Source organism: Hemiscyllium ocellatum (genome assembly GCF_020745735.1).
Source record: "Hemiscyllium ocellatum isolate sHemOce1 chromosome 27 unlocalized genomic scaffold, sHemOce1.pat.X.cur. SUPER_27_unloc_7, whole genome shotgun sequence".
Classification (NCBI taxonomy): domain Eukaryota; kingdom Metazoa; phylum Chordata; class Chondrichthyes; order Orectolobiformes; family Hemiscylliidae; genus Hemiscyllium; species Hemiscyllium ocellatum.
This window is the reverse complement of record NW_026867516.1, coordinates 760559-783417: the sequence shown is the minus strand read 5'-3', so window position 1 is coordinate 783417 and position 22859 is coordinate 760559. Positions and strand designations below refer to the sequence as shown.

The 22859-nt window shown below is 47.0% G+C and overlaps 3 non-coding genes across 3 annotated transcripts; 2 read left to right on the top strand and 1 right to left on the bottom strand.

The window, feature by feature from the left end:
• Positions 1-776: 776 nt before the first annotated feature.
• On the bottom strand, positions 777-848 carry trnaw-cca (transfer RNA tryptophan (anticodon CCA)). Its single transcript has one exon. It is a non-coding gene; the product is annotated as a tRNA-Trp (tRNA).
• A 2800-nt stretch (positions 849-3648) lies between these two features.
• Positions 3649-3722, top strand: trnan-guu (transfer RNA asparagine (anticodon GUU)). Its single transcript has one exon. It is a non-coding gene; the product is annotated as a tRNA-Asn (tRNA).
• Positions 3723-12745: 9023 nt separating this feature from the next.
• On the top strand, positions 12746-12817 carry trnam-cau (transfer RNA methionine (anticodon CAU)). The gene has a single exon. It is a non-coding gene; the product is annotated as a tRNA-Met (tRNA).
• Positions 12818-22859: the final 10042 nt, after the last annotated feature.

Here is a 22859-nt window from a genome sequence, read left to right as displayed (position 1 = left end):
ATGACCCAGCTGTGGTGACAAGCTTGTGAAGGGCTGAGTGCTCTTCTCCTGTTCTCTGTCGGCCTCCTATGATCCTAATCATCAAACCTCTCTTCTCCGAGATGGGAATAAACTGGTGAACGTGAAACACATCAATTGCGGTGTGTCCCATTAGCAGGAGGCCCTGCAGTAATTCCCCACGCTGTTTCACACAGCAGCATCCTCTCGGTGAATTACGCTTGGCAAAAAAATCGATTGAACCAAATCAGTGTCCGCCACTGGATTTTACTGACACTGTGTATAAAATTCAGGCTCACCGTTAATGTGGAGAGGGGCCGTCAGACTGTAGTTTCCGCTCCTTCTGTTGAATAAAGATAATTTTAACAGTGTCCAGTGAGAGGAAAGAATTTGCTGTTGGTGGGAAACATTTCTATCTAAACTCGCTGTCACTCTGCTGCAACAGGAGGAGCTGGGACCTCCTGATAGATTGGAATATAAAGATGGGAGGTTATGGATTATACTGTAAAACTGTCGGTATAATGTTATTCACACCGCGCTGTCACCAACTGACCAAGAGGCTGCGTTTAAATCCCGTGTTTTATTTCTCACATTGGGGGGAGCTGAGCATTCACCCAAACACTGGGCACACCACCTCCCTGACACAGCGTTCACAAATCAAACTGACAGCAAAGCTTCATGTGTGATCGAAAGCTTCCACAAAGGAGACTTAGCTCAGCAAATGTACGGAGGGAACACAATCCTTCTTTGAAGGTGAAATGTAAGAAGCCGAGTTTCAGTGAGCCTGACGTGATTTGAACACGCAACCTTCTGATCTGGAGTCAGACGCGCTACCGTTGCGCCACAAGCTCACGGGGTATTGATCACTTCTATTCATACTTAAGGAAAGTGATCACACTGCAATGATTTTCCGTTATGAGTAACAACGGAGATCAACAGTTCATGTCTGTTCTGTTTCTCCCCCTCTCTTTCTGTCTCTCGAAACAATTTCCAACTCTCTCTCAATGAAAATCTGAAAGAATTGCGGATGCTGTATATCAGAAACAAAAAACAGGAGTTGCCGGTGACCCTTCCACAGAACTGATGGTTTGGGAAAATGTCAGTTTATATGCAGGAGAAATGGTGGGAGGAATCAAGGACAATGGAAATGAAATGTCAAGGCTACATGAGAAAAACAAACCAGTAAAGTTGCTGAATGACTTTCTGCTGTCCTATTCGATTAAAAAAGAATGACAAGAAATACAGAATATAACTTCAGTGCTAGATTAGAATGTGAAAAACAATAGCCACAAAGCTTTTATAACAGTGAATAATATCAAATATACACCATATGAAGCAACATATGTCTACATTTAAATCAACGGGCCAATCCGTTAGATTCTGCTCCATCCCATGAGTAATTACACTTTTAATTCTGAACATGAGGAAAGTAGCAATCTTTTTCCACAATGCAAATTGTATCCACTGTCTCCCGTCAATAAATATCTCTGAGAACGTCGGAGTCAAGACACAGCGCTGTCAGATGAAGGGGAAGCTGAAATAACGCCACACGCTGCTCACGGGCACATTTTACTTTCCCCAACTCAACGCCTCAACCACTGTGGCTCCTGGGCGTGGAAAGGAAACAATCACCAAAACCCAGTCTTCGTTTTGTGAATCTTCAGAAAATAAGCAAACCTTCATCCCTTCGGATTTTCTATCCTGGGCTGACAGGGATGGGTTTTGTCACTCTTTTGTCGGACATTGCAAGTGGATGTTTTGCAGAAAAGCACCACAATGCAATCTGATTAATCAGGACCTGGATGTTTTCGGTCTTTGAATGTGAGTGTTGTGCTCCAGAACTTTGTTGTTCACAGTTTATAATATTAATCTTCCCAGTCCCCTGTACCACTTGTCGAAAATGTTTAATTTGCGTCTTGTAATCCTTTCACTGTTTGCTAATTAGTGTTTTACCTAAGTTATCTTGACCTTGCATACCTCAAGCCTCAAGCTAATTTCACGAGAAACCTTCTCCAGTTCAAAAGCCAAGTGTTAGTGATGGCTTCTTTTCTTGTACCGTATCCAATTTCAGATCGTTGTTGTTAATGTCCCTTTTATTCCTTCAGATCCAGGTTTCGCTCACAGGGCATGAACAGAACTGTCACCAAATACATTTACCAATCTACGTTCATTCTATCGATTGTATTAGCATCTTCAACATTTCTCATCAAAATAACTCGAGAGACTTTCAGCACCATTTTCTGTGAACAGTTCTACATTAGCTTTACTGAATGAACCCCAAATTTCTTGAAGTGGCTCCTTATTTTCGGCCCTGATTATTCATCTCTCTACGCACGGAAATGGATCCTTCCCACCCGCTCTGCCCCTCATCAATGTGTGTAATTCAATTCAATCTCCCATCAGCCTCCTCTGTCCTGATCAAATCCAGGGAAACAGGATACGTTGGGGCTATGGCGCTAACAGGACAAGTCCAGTACTCACCTTTCCTGTTAGAGCAATTTCATGAGAAATTTTTGACCACAACTTTGGGAGTGTAGTTGTGGCCGAACATTTAAAGTGCTGGCGTGGAGATCCTTTGGGGCTCCCCCGCCCAGGGTGGTAACCTGCTGACTATGCTTTCTTCGCTGGCGATTTTAGATGACTTCCTGTTGTTTGCATTATCGCTCAAACTTCACAAAACCCGTCTCAATAAAGTCCCGTTTTCTCATGTCTGGGAATTGATTTCCATGCAGGAAACTCGAGTTCGGAACAAACAACGTACCAGACTCAAAACGTCAGCTCTGTTTACCTTTCCACAGATGATGCACGACCTGTTGGCTTTCTGCAGTATTCTCTGTGTTTATTTGGCACAAGTGCTGCTTTTCAATCAAGAACTTCAATTCCTGTCCTCTGGTAACTGACTCTGGTCAGTGGCAATTGGTTCTTCTGATCATTAATCTGCCCATTCCCACCGTTTCTTCTCCCATCATTACCAACAGCCCCAGGAAATCTCCAGTTAACCTTCTTTGCTCCAAAGCGAACATTCCAAACCTTGGGAATGTCTCCCCACAATGGAAATTCCTCATCCCTGGAAATGAAGCATGGCGTACACTTGGGAAGAGATTTTGTCAAAATATTGTCAGTTAGGAAATGGAAAACTGTTCATGAAGCAAAACAGAATTCCCAGTCTTCAGCTTTGTGAACCTTTAGAAACTCTTTGGGAAGCGGATTTAGATGAGAATGAAAGATGAACCGTCCGACTGAGCAGAGACAGCCCAGACACCGTCCCCTTGTTGAAGAGGCAGGGAGATTGACTCTGATGTTCTCGGGACATGAACTGATCTGAGACATTGAAAGAATTGTCGTTCGTGCACATCAGGAATTCAAACACTTTCTCGCCTCCGAGCCAATGAGGGAACTCGGGAACAGGCAAAACACTGAAAGGCTCGAAGGGCGACGGTCCCGGAGGAAGATAACTAGTTCCTCGTGACATGGATATGTCTGCAGAGGGTGGGATCAGACTGTCCCCGGTGTCTCCACAATGAATGTCCCAGGCATTATTCAGGAAAAGTAAAAGTGATAGACGACAATTGTAACTCTCGGCGGGGCCGGCTGAATTATGAATTCACTAATAGCCTCCCCTAAGCGATGGCGCAGTGCCCGACGTCGCCTGTCTCTGTGGCGCAATTGGTCAGCGCGTTCGGCTGTTAACTGAAAGGTTGGTGGTTCGAACCCACCCAGGGACGCTTAATTTTTTCCTCTTCCTTGGCTTCGCGACTGTGTGCACTTTAATGGGGTCAGGAAAATGTTATCCAAGCGGAAACCTTCTCCACAATGGGGTTTCTGAATTGTGTTATTGCCTAACGTAAGGGACTGCGGATGCTAAGGACCCGAGACAAAAAAGAGAAACTCGGCAGGTTTGACAGCACCTGTCGGAGAAAACGGAATTCTGAAATGCTGTGTCTGACTCTCTTTCCATAGATGTTGCCTGACCTTCTCCGTTCCTCCTGAAATTTCTAGATTTGTTTTTAACTGAAAGTTCATTTCATCTTTTGCGATGAAACACCTAGACTCGCCGTATGCAGATATTTAACCCTTTCGAATCACTGAAGTGAATGGATTCAAACAAACTCTGCGATGATTCATTCTTTCTCAGCTCCGCAGGCAGACAGATCTGGGAAGTGAAGCTGTCAGTGTAGTTCTGTATTCGTGGGCTGAGTGGTTAATGCGATGGACTTGAAACCCATTGCGGTTTCCCCACGCAGGTGTGACCCCTGTCGACTACAAAATGAGAAATGTCGTCGAAAAGAAAGGGAGCTTGCTCCCCGGCTTCTTCTTTAAGATTCAAGTCAGTGGAGTGGGAAAACTATTTCACTCACATTGGGACTGGTGGGGATGTGCAACCTGGGCGGCACGTTGGCACAGTGGTTAGCACTGCTGCCTCATAGCACCTGAGACCCGGGTTGAATTCCCGACTCAGGCGACTGACTGTATGGAGTTTGCACGTTCTCCCCGTGTCTGCGTGGGTTTCCTCCCACTGTCACAAAGCTGCGCGGGTCAGGTGAATTGGCCAAGCTAAATTGCCCGTAGTGTTAGGTAAGGGGTAAATGTAGGGGTATGGGTGGGTTGCGCTTCGGCGGGTCGGTGTGGACTTGTTGGGCCGAAGGGCCTGTTTCCATCTAGTCTAGTCTAATCTAATCTACTGCCTGTTCGCGTGGAATGAAGCAGATAACCGCAAAGCGCCTTTTGAGGCAATGAGCCAAGTGTTTGGAAATGAGACTAGAACAGTGAGGGGCTGGAAATCGTGATCGAAATGAAGCAGGCGCCTGAGGACAAGGATGCTTCCTTTGCCAGTGAAAGATACTGCTTCACAAAGTTGGGACTGTGGAAGGGAATCAGTGACGCTGATTATCTTTGGTTGTTGAAGGGCTTTGTTTAATCTTTTGTAGGACATTGCAAGTAGATGTTTTGCAGAATAGCACCACAATGCAATCTGATTAATCAGGACCTGAATGTTTTCAGTCTTTGAATGTGTGTGTTGTGCTTCAGAACACTGTCGTTCACAGTTTATAATGCTTATCTTCCCAGTCCCCTGTATCACTTGTCGAAAATGCTTAATTTGCGTCTTGTAATCCTTTCACTGTCTGCTAATGAGGATAGCGTTTCCGTGTTTTACCTAAGTTCTCTTGACCTTGCATACCTCAAACCTCAAGCTAATTTCACAAGAAACCTTCTCCAGTACAAAAGTTAATGATGACTCTGTTTCTTGTCATCTTTTTATTGAAAGAGAGTTGGAAATTGTTTCGGGAGATGGGGGAGAAACAGAACAGACATGAACTGTTGATCTCCGTTGTTACTCATAACATAAAATCATTGTAGTGCGACCATTTCCCTTAATCATGAACTAGAGGCTGGGCACTTTCGGTGAGCTGGTGGCGCAACGGTAGCGCGTGTGACTCCAGAACGGAAGGTTGCGTGTTCAAATCACGTCAGGCTCACTCAAGTCATCTTCTTGCACTTCAAATCAGGAAAGGAGTACGTTCACTCTGTATATCTGTTGAGTCATTTTTTTTTTCCCAGAAACTTTCGATCACACGTGAAGCTTTGCTGTCAGCTTATTTGTGAACACTGTGTCAGGGAGGTGGTGTGCCCAGTGTTTGGGTAAATGCTCAGCTCCCCCAGTGTGAGAAGTCAAACACAAACTGTTCATCACGGGATTTAAACACGCAGCCCCTTCATTCAGTTGGTGACAGCGTGGTGTGAATAACATTATACCGATACCTTTACAACATAATCTAGAGACTCCCAGCTTGATGTTTCAATGTATCAGGAGATCCCAGCTCCTCCTGTTATAGCAGAGTGACAGCGAGTTCAGATAGAAATGTTTTCCAACAACAACGAATCATTTCCTCTCACTGGACACAGTTAAAGTGATCTTTATTCAACAGCAGGAGCGGAAACCACAGTCTGACGGCCCCTCTCCACATTTTCGGTTAGCCTGAAGTTTATAAACTATGTCAGTAAAACCCAATGGCGGATATCTATTTGGTTCAATCAGCTTTTAGCCAAGCGTAGTTGAGCGGGAGGATGCTGCTGAGTGAAACAGCGTGGGGAATTACTGCAGGGCCTCCTGCGCATAGAACACACCACAACAGATGTGTTTCACCTTCACCAGTTTATTCCCATCTCAGAGAAGAGAGGTTTGATTATTCGGATCATAGGAGGCCGACAGAGAACATGAGAAGAGCACTCAGACCTTCACAAGCCTGTCACCACAGCTGGGTCATCGTGGCCCGTGGATCAATATGGGATAGTAATCTGCATCTACTGACTGGAAGCACAGCAAATTGGAGTGCTGGTGGGACTATCACACAGGAGAAAACGGCTTCGACCTATCAACTGGAGTGGCTCCCAATGCGCAACTCCACTCACCTCAACTGAATAACTGTAAACAAATTATTCAGTGATTCAAAGGAATACTCGGTTTTGAATCTGCATTGTGTCATGTACCTTCGAGAATGATGTCAAAACACCTTCATTGCTGTGATGGAGTAGCCTGTTGGGCAGAATATACCCGTTGTCAAACTTCCCACGTTCTGTTGGTCCAACTCCGATTTCACTCAGAATCACAAAATGTGTGACAGCGCAAACTGAGGCCATGCAACCCACCTTAGATCTTCTGGTTCGACACCATAATAAATAAGTGTCCCTATTTGTATCATTCCGTCACCTTCTCCCTGTAAATCTGCATATTGTTACATTGAACATGCCCACCGAATTCCCTTTTGTGTCCATTGAATCTGCCTCTTTGTCACTGTCAGACAAGGATTTACTGACCCCACTCCCTGTGCGAAAACGGTTGTCCTAATGTCACTTCTACTTCTTTTCCTGATGACTTTAAATCTCTGCCAAATCGTTCTCGTTCCTTTCAGGTCTGGGAGCATTTTCATTACATTATTTCATCTGTCTAGACCCCTCCATGACGTGGAAAACTTCAATCAGGCCGGCTTTCAGCCTTCTGTTCTCCAAGGAGAACTGCCCCAACTTTCCAGTCTCCCTTCATTGCTGACATTCCTCGTTCACTTTAACCTGTTCAGTGCTGTCTCCAATCCCTTCACTTCCCCGCTTCCTGAAGTATCACCCTCAGAATTAAGCAGGAATGCAGCTGCAGGATTCACTCAGAGTCGGATTGCGCAGGCGGAAAATCTGCAATCCTTGTGTTCACTTTGAACAAATGTTTCCCTTCGCGTATTCACTGCAAACGGAGCTCTGCCCCATCCCTAATTCAGGCAGTCCGATCTTATTTAACGAAGCGGCTTTTTGAGAAAATTGTCCGGGCATTAGTGCTCAAAGTTTGCCTGGGATTGGCAGCCGGGACCTCTGACACAGGCGTGGGAGCATTTTCACAACATTATTTCCGGAGTCTAGATCCTACATGACTAGGAAAACTTTCGTTCTCCGAGGAGAGCTGTCCCAAATTTCCAATGTAACTTCATTGCTGACATTTTTCAAACACTGCACCACTCACGTCAAACTGTTCAACGTGACCGCCAATGATGTCACTTCCCTGGTTTCAGCCCCATTCGTACTCCAGGCAGCCCGACCTCGTTTGACCAAGGTGCTTTTTGAGAAAATTGACCATTCAGTTTTGGACGAGATAAGAAACGGTGGCTCGTCTGAGATTTGAACGCAAGACCTCTCACAAGTCTGCGTAGGAGAAGAATCAAAGGGAAAGTTTAGCATGGAGCTAGAACACTGCTGCAAGCCTGAGACAGAGATGTTGGCCAAGGAACAGGACGATGTGTTAAAGTGGCAGACAACCGCAAGGTCAGGGCCTTTTTCCTGCGGGCAGAACCGGGATGTTCTGCGAAGCAGTCACCCAGTTTATGCTTCATGCTACATTGGGGAAACGACACTGTGAGCAGCGAATGCAGTGGACTAGGTTGTGGCAAAAGTGCTGCTTCACCTGGGCAGGTATGTTTGAGCCCTTGGATATTCAGGAGGGAGCAGGTCAATGGGCAGGTGTTACACATTCGGCGGTTGCAGGCGAAAGCGACTTGGCACTATGGGAGGTGGGTGTGGGGTGTTGCGAGTGAAGGAAGAGTGGACCCGAAGTGTAACCCCTGGCACAACGGGTGCGTGTTGGGACCATAACCCACTCTCTCCTATTCACTCAATGTCGTCTTTAGCAGCTTTCCCTTATAACTGCGCTCTGTTCTGCACCTCGCCTTCTCATCAGCTTCCGAAAAAAGCTTGGACATAAATATTTCACAGTGATATACTGGCCCAATGTGCACAGTCGAGTTGATACACTCGTGGAGATCTGCGTGGTCTTCTCCTGTTCTCTGTATCCCATGGTGAGGAGGGTAATGCTTGTCACTGGCCGCTCGGGTGTCATAGAAAAATTTCAAAACAAAATGGTTGAATTGTCTGCCAGTGGAGAGAGCCCGGTTCCTGGGGACGTGACAAACAGCAGCAGGGAGACTGAATGAGAAGCAGCTGTTCGAGAAACTCTTTGCCGCTGGCAATTCTTAGAGCAATCTCAAATGTATTTCATAGTGAGCACGTCTCAGGTCACTCAAGCGGTGTGGGGCATTCATCGCGCGCCGGCTCTCTGGCTCGTTGGTCTAGGCGTATGATTTTCGCTTAGGGTGCCTTACTGTGATGAGTTGCGAGAAGTCCCGGGTTCAAATCCCGGACGAGCCCGAGGTTTTTCTAAAACTTGACTTGTGCAAAACTGCCTGATTAATTTTCTCAAAAAGCACCTTGGTGAAACGAGCTTGGGCTGTCTGGAGTACGGACAAGGCAGAAAACAGGGAAGTGAAATGGTTGGATGTCGTGTCGAACAGGTTGACGTGAGCTGTGCGGTGTTTGGGGAATGTCAGCAATGAAGGTAGATTGGAAAATTGGGACAGCTCTCCTCGGAGAACCGAAGTTTTCCAAGTCATGAGGGACCTAGAAACAGGAAATAATGTTGTGAAAATGTTCCCACACCTGAAAGGTCCACAACGATTCGGCAGAATTTTAAGGTCACCAGGAAAACAAGTAAAAGTGACAGGAGGAAGAAGGTTTTCGTACAGGGAGTGGTTAGTGTCCGTAAGTCCCTGTCGGACATTGACAAAGAGGAAGATTCAATGAACACAAAAGGGAATTCGGTGGTCACGTTCAGATGTGCAGATTTACGCTGAGAATGCGAGAGAATGAAACGAATAGACACACGTTGACTTAAGTATAGAACCAGCAGAGCGAAGGTGGGTCGCATGGCCTCCGTCTGCGCTGCGACACATGTTGTGATTCAGTGTGAAATCACAGTTCGACCAACAGAATGTGGGAATTTAGTAAAAACGTTTCTATTTACACAGCCTCCATACGTCTGCGAAACAGCATATCACACGACAGCAGCGGAAGTCTTTGACATCAGTCTCGAACGTGCATGCCGCGTGCCAGATGAAAAGCTGAAGTGCTCTGTGTACAGCGGTCAGAGCGTGGCAGCAGAGTGTCGCAGCGGGAGCGTGCTGGGCCCATAACCCAGAGGTCGATGGATCGAAACCATCCTCTGCTATTATTCGATGTCACCTCGAGCTGATTTCCTTTGGATCGGTGCTCTCTTCTGCCAGCTGCACACGCGAATGGCATGGAGCATATCGATGCACTCGCCAAATCCACTCCACGCAAGGTGCGTGGTTTTAGAGGTCTCAGTGGCATTCTGTTGTTCGGCGGTTTTTATTCTGAACTGGATCGCAAAACCAGTTCTCTGCGATGCCAATCAGCTGGTCAAGTTGAAACAAATGTCTTGCGGTTTCGTCCATTCCCTGCAGTAATTCGCTACCCTGGTTCAGACGTGAATGACAAGCATGTCAAAAACCTCATCACGACTCAGACACAGTTCCCCCACGATTAGGACGGATCCCACCGATTGTGAATAACCTCAGACAGAGAGAGAGAGAGAGAGAGAGAGACAGGCAATCGGCGTGGATTCGATGGGTTGAACGGCTTGTGTCTACGCGAGAATGGTGCTACGTGTTTATGGCGTCCCACTGCCTGTCTCTGGGACAGAGAGGCTGAGGGAGCAAAACTGGTTCATTTTTACCCGTCCCTTCCGTGTTGGACTGCCTGCAGTCCCTCAGCTCAGGGCCGTGGGGAGGACTCTCAATGAGTGAAGGTTTCACTCGGATTCTCTTCATCTGGGACACTTGGGGCTCAGATGTTAACTGCTGCGCGGTAGCAACAAAGAAAGCGATGCCCACTTTGCAATAGACTTTCCGTAAGATTGCTGCGTGAAGACGATTTCTGAACACCAACAATGTGAATTGACCTGGGTGAAGAGTCCTCGGTGTCCATTTCTCTCTGTCCTGCCAGCACAGCATCTTTCTATCTCTCCGATAACAGACTTTTGGAGAAAGTTCACAATCAAAGTTGTTCATGTTCACCGCATTAATGCAACTGACACCTCTCACCCCAACGGTTTCAGAGAGTGAGTGAGAGAGAGCGAGAGAGAGACTCTACCCGCCCCCACCCTACACCCTGCCCCACCCCCCCAGAACAACGTGCAAGTAGAAATAAATTGGTTTAATTATCGAGCAGTGGAGATAGTCCAGTTCCTGGGGATGAGACAAACATCATCGCCCCGGGGACAAAATGACAAGCAGAAGTTCTGGAAACGCTTTGCTGCTTGCAATTCTTGGAGCAATGTGGAATTTACTTCACACTGAGCAAGTTTCAGCTGGCTCAGAGTCTCCAATGTACATTGCTGTGTTTGCCGCCAGCTCAGGGAGAGAACAATAGGAAGGACGTAGGAGTGAATAACGATCCGCGTGAGAGGGCGAATAGCTGTTCATGGAGACTGTTAGTGGCTAACAATACGTAGTGTGTCATAGCAGACGAGGTGATAACAAGGAGTCGTTTGTGTGGTAGGGGTCAAGGACATGGGGGAGTTCAGGCCCTAAAGTTATGGAACTCGATATTGAAGACTGGAGGGCTGTATGGTCTCCAAGTGGAAAATGAGGTGTTGTTCTTTCATCTGGAGCTAGAACACTGCTGCAAGCCTGAGACAGAGATGTTGGTCAGGGAACAGGGTGATGTGTTAAAGTAGCAGACAACCGCAAGGTCAGGGCCTTTTTCCTGCGGGCAGAACCGGGATGTTCTGCGAAGCAGTCACCCAGTTTATGCTTCATGCTACATTGGGGAAACGACACTGTGAGCAGCGAATGCAGTGGACTAGGTTGTGGCAAAAGTGCTGCTTCACCTGGCAGGTATGTTTGAGCCCTTGGATATTCAGGAGGGAGCAGGTCAATGGGCAGGTGTTACACATTCGGCGGTTGCAGGCGAAAGCGACTTGGCACTATGGGAGGTGGGTGTGGGGTGTTGCGAGTGAAGGAAGAGTGGACCCGAAGTGTAACCCCTGGCACAACGGGTGCGTGTTGGGACCATAACCCACTCTCTCCTATTCACTCAATGTCGTCTTTAGCAGCTTTCCCTTATAACTGCGCTCTGTTCTGCACCTCGCCTTCTCATCTGCTTCCGAAAAAAAGCTTGGACATAAATATTTCACAGTGATATACTGGCCCAATGTGCACAGTCGAGTTGATGCACTCGTGGAGATCTGCGTGGTCTTCTCCTGTTCTCTGTATCCCATGGTGAGGAGGGTAATGCTTGTCACTGGCCGCTCGGGTGTCATAGAAAAATTTCAAAACAAAATGGTTGAATTGTCTGCCAGTGGAGAGAGCCCGGTTCCTGGGGACGTGACAAACAGCAGCAGGGAGACTGAATGAGAAGCAGCTGTTCGAGAAACTCTTTGCCGCTAGCAATTCTTAGAGCAATCTCAAATGTATTTCATAGTGAGCACGTCTCAGGTCACTCAAGCGGTGTGGGGCATTCATCGCGCGCCGGCTCTCTGGCTCGTTGGTCTAGGCGTATGATCCTCGCTTAGGGTGCCTTACTGTGATGAGTTGCGAGAGGTCCCGGGTTCAAATCCCGGACGAGCCCGAGGTTTTTCTAAAACTTGACTTGTGCAAAACTGCCTGATTAATTTTCTCAAAAAGCACCTTGGTGAAACGAGCTTGGGCTGTCTGGAGTACGGACAAGGCAGAAAACAGGGAAGTGAAATGGTTGGATGTCGTGTCGAACAGGTTGACGTGAGCTGTGCGGTGTTTGGGGAATGTCAGCAATGAAGGTAGATTGGAAAATTGGGACAGCTCTCCTCGGAGAACCGAAGTTTTCCAAGTCATGAGGGACCTAGAAACAGGAAATAATGTTGTGAAAATGTTCCCACACCTGAAAGGTCCACAACGATTCGGCAGAATTTTAAGGTCACCAGGAAAACAAGTAAAAGTGACAGGAGGAAGAACGTTTTCGTACAGGGAGTGGTTAGTGTCAGTAAGTCCCTGTCGGACATTGACAAAGAGGAAGATTCAATGAACACAAAAGGGAATTCGGTGGTCACGTTCAGATGTGCAGATTTACGCTGGGAATGCGAGAGAATGAAACGAATAGACACACGTTGACTTAAGTATAGAACCAGCAGAGCGAAGGTGGGCCGCATGGCCTCCGTCTGCGCTGCGACACATGTTGTGATTCAGTGTGAAATCACAGTTCGACCAACAGAATGTGGGAATTTAGTAAAAACGTTTCTATTTACACAGCCTCCGTACGTCTGCGAAACAGCATATCACACGACAGCAGCGGAAGTCTTTGACATCAGTCTCGAACGTGCATGCCGCGTGCCAGATGAAAAGCTGAATCGCTCTGTGGACAGGGCTCAGAGCGTGGCAGCAGAGTGGCGCAGCGGGAGCGTGCTGGGCCCATAACCCAGAGGTCGATGGATCGAAACCATCCTCTGCTATTATTCGTTGTCACCTCGAGCTGATTTCCTTTGGATCGGTGCTCTCTTCTGCCAGCTGCACACGCGAATGGCATGGAGCATATCGATGCACTCGCCAAATCCACTCCATGCAAGGTGCGTGGTTTTAGAGGTCTCAGTGGCATTCTGTTGTTCGGCGGTTTTTATTCTGAACTGGATCGCAAAACCAGTTCTCTGCGATGCCAATCAGCTGGTCAAGTTGAAACAAATGTCTTGCGGTTTCGTCCATTCCCTGCAGTAATTCGCTACCCTGGTTCAGGCGTGAATGACAAGCATGTCAAAAACCTCATCACGACTCAGACACAGTTCCCCCACTATTAGGACGGATACCACCGATTGTGAATAACCTCAGAGAGAGACACAGGCAGTCGGTGTGGACTCGATGGGCTCAACGGCTTATGTCTACGCGAGAATGGTGCTACGTGTTTATGCCGTCCCACTGCCTGTCTCTGGTTCAGAGAGGCTGAGGGAGAAAAACTGGTTCATTTTTAACCGTCCCTTCCGTGTTGGACTGCCTGCAGTCCCTCAGCTCAGGGCCGTGGGGAGGACTCTCAGTGAATGAAGGTTTCACTCCGATTCTCTTCATCTGGGACACTTGGGGCTCTCAAAAAGCACCTTGATGAAACGAGGTTGGGCTGTCTGGAGTACGAACGAGGCTGAAAACACGGAAGTGAAATGGTTGGAGATAGTGTTGAACAGGTTGACGTGAGCAGTGCGGTGTTTGAGGAATGTCAGCAATGAAGGTAGTTTGCAAAATTGGGTCAGCTCTCCTCGGAGAACCGAAGTTTTCCAAGTCATGTGGGACCGAGAAAAAGGAAGATAAAATGACATTATAAAGGACGTTTTCGTGCAGAGAGTGGTTCGGGTCAGATTTACACAGTTGCGCTGGCTCCCTTGTGGAGCTCTGAGTTGTTTCGTGCTCTTCTGTCGGTTTGGTCTGACCTCAAGTGAAACCTCTTCTCTCAGATGGTAATGAACTGGTGAAGTTGAAACACATGACTTGCTGTTTTTGTCCATTTCCTGCGGTAAAGTAACAGACGCCCGTGTAACAAAATACTTTCTGCAGGATTGCTGTGTCAAGGCAAATTCTGAACACCAAACAGGCTGCACAAGATGGCACTCGTACCAGTTTACCTGAGGGAGGACTCTCCGGTGTCCATTTCTGTCTGTCCCGATAGCACATCACCTTTCCATTTCTCCCATAACAGACCTTTGGAACAAGTTCAAAGTTGTCATTTGATGCATTCGTGTCAATGACGTCTCCTCCCCCATGTGATAGTGAGAGAGAGCAGAAGAGCGAATGGGCTCTGCCTTCCACCAGCACAGCTTGTAAGTAGAAACAAAATGGATCAATTATCCGCTAGTGGAGAGAGCCCGGTCCCTGGGGACGGGACAAACAGCAGTGTTCTGGGAACAGGGAGACAGATTGAGAAGCAGATGTTCTTGAAACTCGTTGCTGCTTGAAATTCTGGGAGGAATGTACAATGTATTTCGTGCTGAGCAAGTCTCAGCTGCTTCTGGAGCTGGCTGCGCCCATGGCATGTAGCTCGTTGGTCCCAGGGTATGAACAGGTTGACGTGAATGGTGCCGTGCCTGAGGAGTGTCAACAGTGAAGGTAGATTGGAAAGTTGGGACAGATCTCCCTGGACCTGTGGTTCTGTGGAGGAGGATCATAAGACACAGAATATAGAATAAAAGATTATAGTGTTATGCAACATAAATGATATATTGAAGAAACCTAGATTGCTGTTGAGTCTTTCATCTTTTAAAACGGGTTGTAGATTTCGGTTCATTAATCTGTAAATCCCAGAACTTTTTAAAAGTCACATTCTCCAGGTAACCTAAGGTTTATAAAAGAAGGTGACACCTCAGGTCTGGCAATGCATGAAAGCTGTGAGGGTAGGGTCTATCTGTATCCTAATCTTGAGTGAGACTGGTTCTATTTCCAAATATATAACCCTGAAAACGCAGATTCACCCCAAAGACTTCTATATGTGAGTGCTTGCATGAGAGAGAGTGGGTGAGTTTGCGTGTGCATGCTGGGTATGATGTGTGTGTGTGTGTGTGTGTGTGTGAGAGATGGAGTATAAGCGTGTGAGATGGTGTGTGCGTGGGTTTGAGTGTGGGGATGTATTACTGTGTGTCTGAGAGAGAGCATGTCAGTGAGAGTCTGCACGAGCGTGTGAGTATGTAAGAGAGTGTGCTTGTGTGTGTGAGAGTGTATTGTGTAGGTGGGTCTCCTGTAGTGTGACATGAACCCAGGGTCTCGGCTGAGGCCATCCTCATGTGTTCTAAACTTGGCTATCAGCCTCTGCTCGGCCACTAGATCAAAGAGGGCTGAGGCACGAGAAAGGATGGGCGGGGGCACTGGTGGTGGTGGAGAAGGGAGAGAAATGGAGAGGGGACAGAGGTTGGGGAGTAGAGAATGACTGGGGTTCAGAGGGTTGGGGAGAGAATCGGGGTGCAGTGTGAAAAGGGGAGAAAGGGCAGGGGGCAGTGGGTGGGGAGAAAATGGACAAGGGGCAGAATGTGAAGCGAGAGACAGCACAAATCCCACCTTCCCCAGGACTGGTGTCAGTGTCCCACGAACTGGAACCCACTCGTCCCATAGCAGATTTAAGGCAATCCTTTTTCAATATAAGCATGGCTAAGGCATATCATCCCTGCAGGCCATTCACACCGACCTTCCCAACAGCATCCCACCCAGACCCACTCGATTACGCTACAGCCCTGCAGTTCCCCATGGCTATTTTCTGATGAAGGGTTTTTTCCGAAAACATCGAATATCCTGCTCCTCAGATGCTGCCTGATCTGCTGTGCTTTTCCAGCACACAGTCTCGACCCTAATCTCCAGCATCTGCAGTCCTCACCTTCGCACTGTAAGGGATGTATGTTATATTCTTAGTCTTTTAAATCTTTTAAAATCTTTTCCCCTCACCCTAAACCTATACCCTGTAGTTTTGGAATACCTCTACCCTGGGGACAGGACAGAAACATTGAGCAGCCAGACAAAATGCAAAAGGAATAACATATCAAGGCGCAGGGAAAAAAACATTTCGACAAAAAATTGCTTTGGCATTTTTCTCTCGTATTCGCAGTTGGACACTTAAAATTTGTCATGATGTGGAGGTGCCCGTGATGGACTGGGGTGTACCAAGTTAAAAATCACACAACAGCAGGTTACAATCCAATCGGCTTGTTTGGAAGCACTAGCTTTCGGAGCGCCGCTCCTTCACCAGGCGGTGATGGAGTATAAGATCATAAATTCTGTGTCTTACGATCTTACACTCCACAATCACCCGGTGAAGGAGCAGCGCTCTGAAAGCTAGTGCTTCCAAATCAGTCTGTTGGACTATAACCAGGTGTTTTGTGATTTTTAACTTTAAAATTTGTAACAACTTCCTGCATACTGAGCATGCTCCGCGGTGTCAGCAAGCACTGCGCATGACCGCCAGTGTCAGCAAAACACTGCGTACATTCCTTGGTGCCCGCAGAAACTGCGCGTCAGCTCCTTTCCATTCACCAATGAAGAACCTTGGAGGACCGGAAAGAGACTGGTCCTCCTGCCAATCAGAGCCGGCCATTGTCGGAATGTGGAGATTGGACCGTGAGCTCTGAAGCTGGTGCTGCTCCTTCCTCTGTGAACTTCACCCCAGACTGTAACTTCCTTCCTCTGTCTCACTTTTGTAAGTACAACAGTCTGTTTATGACCACTTTTTCCATTTTTTGTTTCATTCTGGGGTTCAATTGTTAACATGCAGCAACTGAAAGGATAGAGTGAATTGAGGCGTGGGGGAGGGGACAGACTCTGGAAAAGTTGATCCAGGTCTGTGTCTCATATGCAAACACATGGCAAATGAATTGACACAATCTAAAGCTTTTGATATTGAAAAACGCAGAGAAGAGGTGCATTGTTTAAATGGTGATTTGTTGAGATGTGGCGAAAGTGAGATGATGGAGATCAGAGTTGAAAGGTGTGGCGCTGGAAAAGCACAGGAGGTCAGTCAGCAACTGAGGAGGAGAGTCAATGTTTTGGGCACGAGCCCTTCATCAGGAATGATGTGTGGATGGACAGAGGGGCCTCAGCGTCCTTCTACACCAGTCACTGTCTGTTGTCAGACAGGAGCAGCAAGTAATCAGCAAGGCAAGTGATATATTAGCAAGAGAAGTTGGGGTCACAAGTGGCGATGTCTTCCTGCAGTTAGGTCAGTCATTGAATGTATTCAACGCTGAGTTCATTTGACTTTGAAGACCAAAGAAGTGGATGGGTATTGGGGAAGGTAAGAAACTGGTTTTAAGACCAGTATAGAACAGTTACAGAGTCATACAGCACAGAAACAGACCATTAAGTCCAACTAGTCCATGCTGACTGTGTTCTGAAACTAAACTAGTCCCACCTGCCAGTGTTTGGTCCAGACTCTCTGAACCTTTCCTATTACAATTGCAACATTTAAGAGGCATTTGGATGGGTATATGAATAGGAAGGGTTTGGAGGGATATCGGCCGGATGCTGGCAGGTGGGACTAGATTGTGTTGGGATATCTGGTCGGCATGGACGGGTTGGACTGAAGGGTCTGTTTCCATGCTGTACATCTCTATGACTCTATGTACTTATCCAAATGTCTTTTAAACACTGTAACTGTACCTGCATCCACCACCTCCTCTGGACATTGATACCACATGAGAACTATTCTCTGTCTTAAAATAAAAAGGTGCCCCTCATGTCTTTTTAAAACGCCATCCCATACTCCTAATTTCTTCGTCTCCGCCGCATCTGCTCCCAGGAGGACCAGTTCCAATACAGTAAAACCCAAATGGCCACCTTCTTCAAAGAATCGCAATTTCCCCCCAGACGTGATCGATGATGCCCTCCACCGCATCTCCTCCACTTCCCGCTCCTCCGCCCTTGAGCCCCGCCCCTCCAATCGCCACCTGGACAGAACCCCACTGGTCCTCACCTACCACCCCACCAACTACACGTGGACTAACCAACCCAACCACCCGTGGCTCAACATTTCAACTCCTCCTCCCACTCCACCAAGGACATGCAGGTCCTGGGACTCCATCGTCAGACCATAGCAACACGACGGCTGGAAGAAGAGCACCTCATCTTCCGCCTAGGAACCCTCCAACCACAAGGGATGAACCTAGATTTCTCCAGTTTCCTCATTTCCCCTCCCCCCACCTTGTCTCAGTCAAATCCCTCAAACTCGGCACCGCCTTCCTAACCTGCAATCTTCTTCCTGACATCTCCGTCCCCACCCCCTCTCCGGCCTATCACCCTCACCTTGACCTCCTTCCACCTATCGCATTTCCAATGCCCCTCCCCCAAGTCCCTCCTCCCTACCTTTTATCTTAACCTGCTGGACACACTTTCCTCATTCCTGAAGAAGGGCTCATGCCAGAAATGTCGATTCCCCTGCTTTTTGGATGCTGCCTGACCTGCTGCGCTTTTCCAGCAGCACATTTTCAGTTCTGCAAGGAAGTGTACAAACAACTGAACACGAACACGACAGGCAACTACCAGAAGATCTGACCAAAGAGCACAACCGTGAACTGACAGCATTCATCAAGACTTCTGATGCAATCCTTCCAGAAGCTCAGCATCCACAGACGAGTTGAATCCGTGAACATGTCCGTATTCTACAACAGCATTCCTCACAATCATGGCATCATGGTAACAGCCTCAGTACTCAATACCAACAACTCATCTGCTTCATTCTCAACCACAACATTTTCACCTTTAACAACCAGTTCTTCATCCAGACACATGGAACAGCCATGGGGACCAAATTTGCACTCCAGTATGCCAACGCTTTCATGCACAGGTTCGAACAAGGCTTCTTTTCTGCACAGGACCTCCAACCAACACTATGCACTAGATATATGAATGACATTTCTTCCTCTGGACCCATGGTGAGGAGTCACTGAAACAACAATACTGTGGTATTAACAAGTTTCATCCCACCATCACACTCGTCACACTATTTAGTATCTGTCTCATTTTTGAACACATGCAGCTCTATCAAGGATGGGTATCTCAGCACTTCTCTATACCGCAAACCCACGGATAACCTGACAGTGCTACACTTCTCTAGTGAAACATATTAAAACAGCCATTCCCTCTGGACAAGCCCTTCACATACACAGGATCTGTTCAGGTGAGGAGGAACATGACAGACACTTTACACAAGCGTGCTCTCATTAGAACGGAGTACACTGCTCAACTCATCAACTGCCAGTTCCATTGTGTCACAGCAAGAAACTGTAATGACTTCCTTTAGGAGACAGACATGAGCTGCAACCAAAATGGTACCCTTTGTTGTCCAGTACTTCTCAGGAGCCGAAACCCTACGCCACGTTCTTCGCAGCCTGCAACACATTATTGATGAGGATGAGCACCTCGCCAAGACCTTCCCCATGCCTCCACTTCTCGCCTTCAAACAACCACCAAACTTTAAACAGATAATTGTTCGCAGAAAACCACCTAGCCTTCAGGACAACACGATACAACTCTGTCACGGCGGATGATGAAAGACGTATCAGAGTGTTGACACGCTTACCACCATTACACATGGGGACACCACCCACCATGAGTGCAGCAGGTACTCATGTGACTCAGCCAGCATTGTTTACCTCATACGTTGCAGGCAACGATGCCCTGAGTCTTGGTATATTGGTGAGACCGAGCAGAGGCTACAGCAACAAATGAATGGACACTGCACAACAATCACCAGCCAGGAGTGTTCCCTCCCAGTTGAACCTTGGACCTTCGGGTGACCATCCTTCAAGGTAGACTTCAGGATAGGCAAAAAAGGAAAGTGGCTGAGCAGAGACTGATAGCCAAGTTCAATACCCATGGAGGTGGCCTCAACCAGGACTGTGGGTTCATGTCACACTACAGGTGACGCCACTACTCTCTCTCTCTCTCTCACTCACTCACTCACTCACTCACTCACACACACACACCCTCTCACAGACTTATACCCCATTATACTCTCTCTCACACACATGATCACTCGGTTTCTCCTGCGCGCGCGCACACACACACACACACACACACACACAAGTTTGTGGGTTGAATTTGTACTTGCAGAATCGCATTTTATTTTGCACAAAAACGCATACACGTAAGATTCTGTAATACCACGATAGAAATAGAATCCGCCTGACCTAACATTGGGACACAGACAAACTTTAACTTAACACCTTCAATGCATTATCTGATTGAGATGACACCTATTGTTAAAAGCTATCTTGAGAACGTAACTTTTGAAAAGTTCTGGGATTTACAGATGTAGGAATCAAAACTAGCATGGTCATTCTAAAAAGTGGTAAAGGTCAGCTGAAGTTGTTTAATATTACATCCCATGACACTGCAATCCTGTTGCTATAAAGTCTGTGTGTTATGATTCTGCTCCACAACCAACCGATGAAGATGCAGCGCTTAGAAAACTAGTGATTCCAAATAAACCTGTTGGACTAAAACCTGGCATTGTGTGAATTTTAACTTTGAAAATCTGTCAGTAATGCCAATATCTCCGTACTGCGCATGCTACTCGGTGTCAGCAACCCAGTGCGCATGTTCCACGGTGTCAGCAAAACATTACGCATACTCACGCAAAAGGCGGAAACACTCCGTGATCTTGTTTTGATGGACCAATGAGAAGCTCTGGAGGACCGGATGGCGACTGGTCCTCCTGCCAATCACGGCAAACCCACTGTCTGGATGCGGAAGTAGGACCATGAACTTCTGAAGTTGCTGCTGCTGCTGCTCCTCTCTCTCTGAATGAAGATTGAGCTTCACCCCAGACTGCAACTTCCTTCCTCTGTCCAACATCTGTGAGTACAGCACGCTCTTTTCTCAACCCCTTTTCCATTCAGGAACTGAAGGGAAACGGAGTGAATCCAGGGAGGGGAGAGACTCTGGGAAAGTTAGTCCAGGTCTCTTTTCAATGGAAAATACAGGAGAATTGACATTTCAGGCTCGAGCCTTGCATCAGAAATGATGTGTGGATGTACAAAGGAGTCTCTGCGTCCTTCTGATCCAGTCAGTGCAAGTTGTCAGACAAGTGCAGGAAGTAGTGAGCAAGGCAAGTGGGATATTAGCAAGAAGAATTGAGTTGAGAAGTGGGGACGCCTTCCTGCAGTTTGGGAGTAACTGAATATATCCAAGGCTGAGTTCATCTGATTTTCGAACAACAAAGAAGTGATGGTTATGGGGGAGGCAAGACCAGTACAGATCAGTTACACAAACAGACCCTTCCGTCCAACTAATCCACGCTGACTATGTTCTCAAACTAAACTGGACCCACCTGCCTGTGTTTAACCTATATCCCTCTGAATCTTTTATATTGGAGTCATAGAGATGTACAGCACAGAAACAGACCCTTCGGTTCAATTTGTCCATGCCTACCAGTTATTCTAATGTAGTCTATTTGCCAGCCCCGGGCCCATATCCCTTCTATTATAGACCAATCCAAATGCCTTTTTAAATTCTGTAATTATACCAGTCTCCACCACTTCCTCTGGCTGGTCATTTCATATATACACTACTGTGTGAAAAGGCTCCCCTTAGAGGTTCACCTACCTCCCAACTCCTTTACTCAGTGCTGTAATCGATAAAGGAAAGCATACCTTCAAGGAACTGTGAACCTGCACTCCAAGGCCGCTTTGTTCAGCAACACGCCCCAGGACCTTACCATAAATTGTATATGTCCTGCTCTGATTTGCTTTTCCAAAATCCAGTGCTTCACATTTATTTAAAATCAACTTCATCATTCATGTACTAATCCAAATGTCTTTTAAATGTTCTAACTGTATCTGCATCCACCCCTTTGTCTGGAAATTCATTCCACACACAAACCACTCTCTTGGGGGCGGAATAAATGGAGACCCTCATGTCCTTTTATAATCTTTCTCCTCTCTTTCTTTCAAAATTTGCTCCGTAGTCTTGAAGCCCCAGCCTAGAGAAAGGATTTTGGACATTCACCTCATCTATACCCCTCACGATTTTATAATCCTCCTCTGCTCCAGTGGAAAAAATTCCAGCCTATTAACCTGAATGTAGGTATATTCATGGCAGGTCAGGCAGCATCTGAGGAGCTGCCTGACCTGCCGTGCTTTTCCAGCACCACTCTAATCTAGACTCTGGTTTCCAGCATCTGCAGTCCTTGTTTTTACCCTTTAGATCATATCTACTTATGATCTGTTCAATGCTGGTGCAAACCCGACAGGCTAAATGACCTATTCCTGCTCCCAATTTGCACACTCCTAGTCCAGGACAGCAAGAGACCATAAAACACAGGAGCAGAAATTAGGCCTCTCAGCCCATCAGGGCTGCTCCACTATTAAGTTCTGGCTGATCAGTTTCTCAATCCCATTCTCCCACTTTCTCGCTGTAACCCTCGATCCCCTTGATACTCAAGAACCATCTATCTCCATCTTAAATCTACTCCGTGACCTGGCCTCCACAGCCTTCTGTAGCAATGAATTCCACATATTCACCACTCACCGGCTGAAAATGTTTCACCTTATCTTTGTTCTAAAAGATATTCCTTTTACTCTGATGCTGTGCCCTCAGGTCCTAGACTCTCCTATAAATAGGAACATCTTCCCCTGAACTCTGTCCAGGCCAGTCAGAATTCTGTCTGTTTCAATTTGATCTCCACCTTCCCCGAGTGAGAGTCTGTTAATCAGGATGAACCACACCCTTCAGGATGAGTTACATCAGGAATTAGGTTCAGCAAAGTCAGAATGGAGGAAGTGATTGTGGGATGGAGATTCTCAGCTTTTAGGGGATGAGAGAGGAAACGAAGTTCAATATAAATTAGAATTGATCGGATGGGCTGATGGGCCAAGGAGTGGCAGAATGAGTTTAATTTAGATAAATGTGAGGTGTTTCATTTTGTAAGGCAAATCAGGGCACGACCTACATAGTTAAAGGGGAGTGTTGCTAAACGAAGTGTCCTTGCAGGTTCATAATTCCTTGAAAGTGGAATTGCAGGGAGACAGGATAGTGAAG